Source organism: Oncorhynchus clarkii, chromosome 1 (genome assembly GCF_045791955.1).
Source record: "Oncorhynchus clarkii lewisi isolate Uvic-CL-2024 chromosome 1, UVic_Ocla_1.0, whole genome shotgun sequence".
Lineage (NCBI taxonomy): Eukaryota > Metazoa > Chordata > Actinopteri > Salmoniformes > Salmonidae > Oncorhynchus > Oncorhynchus clarkii.
In genome coordinates this window covers 51,678,152-51,684,151 of record NC_092147.1, presented here as the reverse complement: position 1 = coordinate 51,684,151, position 6,000 = coordinate 51,678,152, and positions in this window count along the sequence as shown.

Below are 6,000 nucleotides of genomic sequence, written 5' to 3'. Positions count from 1 at the left end.
AAACATAGCTAATATGGCTAACTTGCTTAAACAAATGTGATTTCTAATGACAATTGAGATGTAAAAACTATGGCATAAGGGGATGACAAGTGGATAAGAGGCAATCCGTAATTTTGATTAAGACATTAATGAGCGAGCTAGGACGGACGTAGTCAATATAACTACTTGTTTAGCACTTTTGAAATGTACATCGACAGAATTCAGAACATGGGCCGCTCTGACAGTGTTCTCCCTGTATACCAAGTCAGAACCGTAGGATAAATAAAGGGGGCATATAAGCAGACAATGAAAGCTCTTACAATATTAGATGATTACATTTCTCTAAAAGAGGTTGTAGGCTACATGTGCACCACCAAGTCAGACTTGTAGGCAAAGTTAAGAGGGGTAATTAGACCAAATGATTAGGGTGAGGCACATAGGCTACTAACATCTTACTACACAACATACACTTAGTATTACTTTCTTAGCTACAGTATACTGTACATACAGTGGGGCAAAAAAGTATTTAGTCAGCCACCAATTGTGCAAGTTCTCCCACTTAAAAAGATGAGAGAGGCCTGTAAATTTCATCATAGGTACACTTCAACTATGACAGACAAGATGGAAAAAAAAATCCAGAAAATCACATTGTAGGATTTTTAATGAATTTATTTGCAAATGATGGTGAATAATAGGTATTTGGTCAATAACAAAAGTTTATCTCAATACTTTGTTATATACCCTTTGTTGGCAATGACAGAGGTCAAACGTTTTCTGTAAGTCTTCACAATGTTTTCACACACTGTTGCTGGTATTTTGGCCCATTCCTCCATGCAGATCTCCTCTAGAGCAGTGATGTTTTGGGGCTGTTGCTGGGCAACATGGACTTTCAACTCCCTCCAAAGATTTTCTATGGGGTTGAGATCTGGAGACTGGCTAGGCCACTCCAGGACCTTGAAATGCTTCTTACAAAGCCACTCCTTCGTTGCCCGGGCGGTGTGTTTGGGGTCATTGTCATGCTGAAAGACCCAGCCACGTTTCATCTTCAATGCCCTTGCTGATGGAATGCGGTTTTCACTCAAAATCTCATGATTTTTCCACCCCCATGCTTCCCAGTACGTATGGTGTTCTTTGGATGCAACTCAGCATTCTTTGTCCTCCAAACACGACAAGTTGAGTTTTTACCAAAAAGTTATATTTTGGTTTCATCTGACCATATGACATTCTCCCAATCTTCTTCTGGATCATCCAAATGCTCTCTAGCAAACTTCAGACGGGCCTGGACATGTACTTGCTTAAGCAGGGGGACACGTCTGGCACTGCAGGATTTGAGTCCCTGGCGGCGTAGTGTGTTACTGATGGTAGGCTTTGTTACTTTGGTCCCAGCTCTCTGCAGGTCATTCACTAGGTCCCCCCGTGTGGTTCTGGGATTTTTGCTCACCGTTCTTGTGATCATTTTGACCCCACGGGGTGAGATCTTGCGTGGAGCCCCAGATCGATGGAGATTATCAGTGGTCTTGTATGTCTTCCATTTCCTAATAATTGCTCCCACAGTTGATTTCTTCAAACCAAGCTGCTTACCTATTGCAGATTCAGTCTTCCCAACCTGGTACAGGTCTACAATTTTGTTTCTGGTGTCCTTTGACAGCTCTTTGGTCTTGGCCATAGTGGAGTTTGGAGTGTGACTGTTTGAGGTTTAGGACAGGTGTCTTTTATACTGATAACAAGTTCAAACAGGTGCCATTAATACAGGTAACGAGTGGAGGACAGAGGAGCCTTTTAAAGAAGAAGTTACAGGTCTGTGAGAGCCAGAAATCTTGCTTGTTTGTAGGTGACCAAATACTTATTTTCCACCATAATTTGCAAATAAATTCGTTAAAAATCCTACAATGTGATTTTCTGGATTTTTTTTCTCATTTTGTCTGTCATAGTTGAAGTGTACCTATGATGAAAATTACAGGCCTCTCTCATCTTTTTAAGTGGGAGAACTTGCACAATTGGTGGCTGACTAAATACTTTTTTTGCCCCACTGTATCTCCCTGGCATATTACATAATTTATGCAGCAGTATACAATACATTTTTGGACTCACCTTGTTCTGCTCTGCTCACTTGAACAGGAAGGTGGCGCTGCAGTCCTTCATGGGCAAATTTTGTCATCAAAGTCTGGCATTCAATGGATTTATGGTGCTTCAAAACAAATGGGAACTCTGAAAAAACAAGATTGAATCATGATGATGTCATTGATCTTCAGGTCGTAACTCTAGAAAGAGGCCGGATTTACAATTCTGAGTTGGAGTATTTTCACAGTCAGAGCTCATTTATTCCCAGTTGTCTTGAACTCACTGAAGTCAAGTTTTCACCGGTTTCGAGTTAACAGTTGTTTTGAGCACAGCACAAATCATGCTTCATTGGCAGCTTGGTCAATGTTGAATGTTTAGAATTTAAAATTTGAAAAAGAACCACTTAATCCAAGATTTGGGACCACACAGCTACTCCACTGAATAGCAGGCTAGTGAATGCTTTGCAATGCTTGCAGTTAGCCGCTGTCGCTGATTCCTTCCAAACCACTCATTGTTGAATTTGTGATTTCCAACTTGTTGTGTAATGTTTATGTCCAATGGCTGATGAGCACTGATACGTTTCATCTATAATTTCTCTTCATTATTTCTCTTCATATGACAAGGATAAGAAAGGATTTGCCAGTAGATTGTCGACTTGGTTCATGATGATTACTTCTAGCTAAAATTTTGAAAGTATGATGTTGACATGATCAGTCCAATCAAAGCTACTGTACATATAACGTGATTTGATGTAATTTTATTTGTGGCCAATGACCTTGAGCCTTCCTGGATGGGTACTTCTAATGTAACTCTATGGCAGCACCCAAGGGGATATAATTTTCTAGCTCTACCCTTAGACTTGGTTTGTGATGTAGGGTCCCCATGAGTGACAGAACACTGAGCCAATCACAGCACAACACTCTGCATTTTCTGCTTGCTTGCACCACCACCACAGAAAGCACTGAGCTAGGCTGAAACACCTGCATTTTGGAAAAAGAGACCATGTTTGTATGCAACTTTATTAACTCAATGATATATATATATTTTACATTGTTTGCAAACATGTATTAATGCCAGAATAGCATGCAAAACATGTGAGTCTCAAAACAGTGGCGACCCGTCACCCCCCTGAATGACGGGTCACCACTGAATATGACAACTCTCTTGCTGTGAAATAAAAATTGGGTTTGTTTTCAGGCCTTTTATGTGGGTTTTGAGTGGTCATTGGGCTATAATTTTTCTTGACCTGGCAATCCTGTATACCCAGCTAATTTCCCCAGATTTAGGGTGACCACATGGCCCGGATTGTGCGGGACAGTAAAGCATTTTGGCGCTTTGTCCCTCAACCTAACAATTATGTCCCACATTTTATCAATAAATTAAAACACAACTCATTTGGAAAAAAGGTTGATTTGTTCAGTACTTTAGTCAGACTTCCTATTCATTTGATGAGAATTGACATTCCAACCTATATTTTGCAGTCACGTTACATTTATGACAATATAGTATATAAGGATGTGACGCTGGTGATGTTAATCATTTCTCCAATCATTGTTGAGATCTCATATTCGGCACAGCTCAAGAAACGTAGGCCAATGTCATACCAATCACATTTGTCAAATCCTTTTAGGCTCAATTCCAGCTAAACTTGAAGAGGACAGTTAACTACCAGTAATTTCAAAATGTGTACGTCTAATGAAGAGCTCTCCATAACATTCTCTAGAACAACCAGAAATGTTTCATGGGCCACATATTCCCAGATTTTCATAAAACAGTCACACAAGTGGTCTCTCGTTTCTAGCCCAAATTTTGCGGGAGGCATAAAAAGAGTAGGTTACGTGTGCTTCAATATTCATGTGTTGGCTACACTATACTTCGAATGTCCCTCAAAATCTTTCCGTTGTCCAGTGGTGTAAAGTACTTAAGTAGTACTTTAAAGTATATTATTTAAGTAGTTTTTGGGGGTATCTGTACTTCACTATATATATTTTTGTTAACTTTTACTTTACTACATTCCTCAAGAAAATAATGTACATCTTAATCCATACATTTTCGCTGACATCCAAAAGCACTCATTACATTTTGCCTGGAAAATTGTCCAATTCCCTACGGCCTCTGATCTGGCACTCATTAAACACAAACACTTTGTTTGTAAATTATGTCAGTGTTGGAGCACGCCCCTGGCTATCCGTCAATAAAAACAAACAAGAAAATGTTGCCGTCTGGTTTGCTTAATATAAGGAATTATCTAAATCTACCAATTATATGCATATCCTAGCTTCTGGGCCTGAGTGACAGGTAGTTTACTTTGGGCACGCTTTTCATCCGGACGTGAAAATACTGCCCCCTATCCCATAGAAGTTAATATAAGGAATTTTAAATGATTTATACTTTTACGTTTACTTTTGATACTTAAGTATACTTAAAACCAAATACTTTTAGAGTTTTATTCAAGTAGTATTTTACTTGGTGACTTTCACTTGAGTAATTTTCAGTTTAAAACTTCTTATTGCTGCAGGGGCAGTATTGAGTAGCTTGGATGAAAGGTACCCAGAGGTGCCGAGAGTCAACGGCCTGCTCCTCAGTCCCAGTTGCTAATATATGCATATTATTATTAGTATTGGATAGAAAACACTCTGAAGTTTCTAAAACTATTTGAATGATGTCTGAGTATAACAGAACTCATATGGCAGGCAAAAACCTGAGAAGAAATCCAAACAGGAAGTGAGAAATCTGAGGTTGGTCGATTTTCAACCCAGCCCCTATTGAATTCACAGTGGGATATGGATGAAGTTGCACCTCCTAGGGCTTCCACTAGATGTCAACCATCTTTAGAAACTTGAATGAGGCTTCTACTGTATTGTGGGGCTGAATGGGAACTGAATGTGTCTGGCAGAGAGCCAAGGGCTGGTCACACGCAATTCACATGATAGCGATCTGCGTTCCATGGCTTCTCTACACACAAAGGAATTCTCCGGTTGGAACTTTATTGAAGATTTATGATAACAACACCCTAAAGATTGATTATATACTTAGTTTGACAAGTTTCTTCGACCTGTAATATAACTTTTAGAAGTTTTCGTCCGACGTTCGGATGGACCTGCACGAGCATTTGGAGCTGTGTACTAAACGCGCTAACAAAAGTAGCTACTTGGACATAAATAATGGACATTATCGAACAAATCAAGCATTTATTGTGGAACTAGTATTCCTGGGAGTGAATTCCAATGAAGATCATCAAAGGTATAATTTATAATGTGATTTCTGATTTGTGTTGACTCCAACATGGCGGATAATTGTATTTATTTTCTGAGCGCCGTCTCAGATTATTGCATGGTTTGCTTTTTCCGTAAAGTTTTTGGGAAATCTGACACAGCGGTTGCATTAAGGACAGGTATATCTATAATTCCATGTGTATAACTTGTATTTTCATCTACATTTATGATGAGAATTTCTGTTGAATTGATGTGGCTATGCAAAATCACTGGATGTTTTTGGAACTAGTGAACGTACGCACCAATATAAACTCAGATTTTTTTTATATAAATATGAACTTTATCAAACAAAACATACATGTATTGTGTAACATGAAGTCCTATGAGTGTCATCTGATGAAGATCATCAAAGGTTAGTGATTAATTTGATCTCTATTTGTGCTTTTTGTGACTCTTCTCTTTGGCTGGAAAAATGGCTGGGTTTTTCTGTGAGTTGGTGGTCACCTATCATAATCGTTTGTGGTGCTTTCGCTGTAAAGCCTATTTGAAATTGGACACTGTGGTGGGATTAACAACAAGATTACCTTTAAAACGGTATAAAATACATGTATGTTTGAGGAATTTTAATTATGAGATTTCTGTTGTTTTGAATTTGGCGCCCTGCACTTTCACTGGCTGTTGTCATATCATCCCGTTAATGGGATCAAGTATGACAATTGAGGGCTTTTTACACTACTGCAGTTGT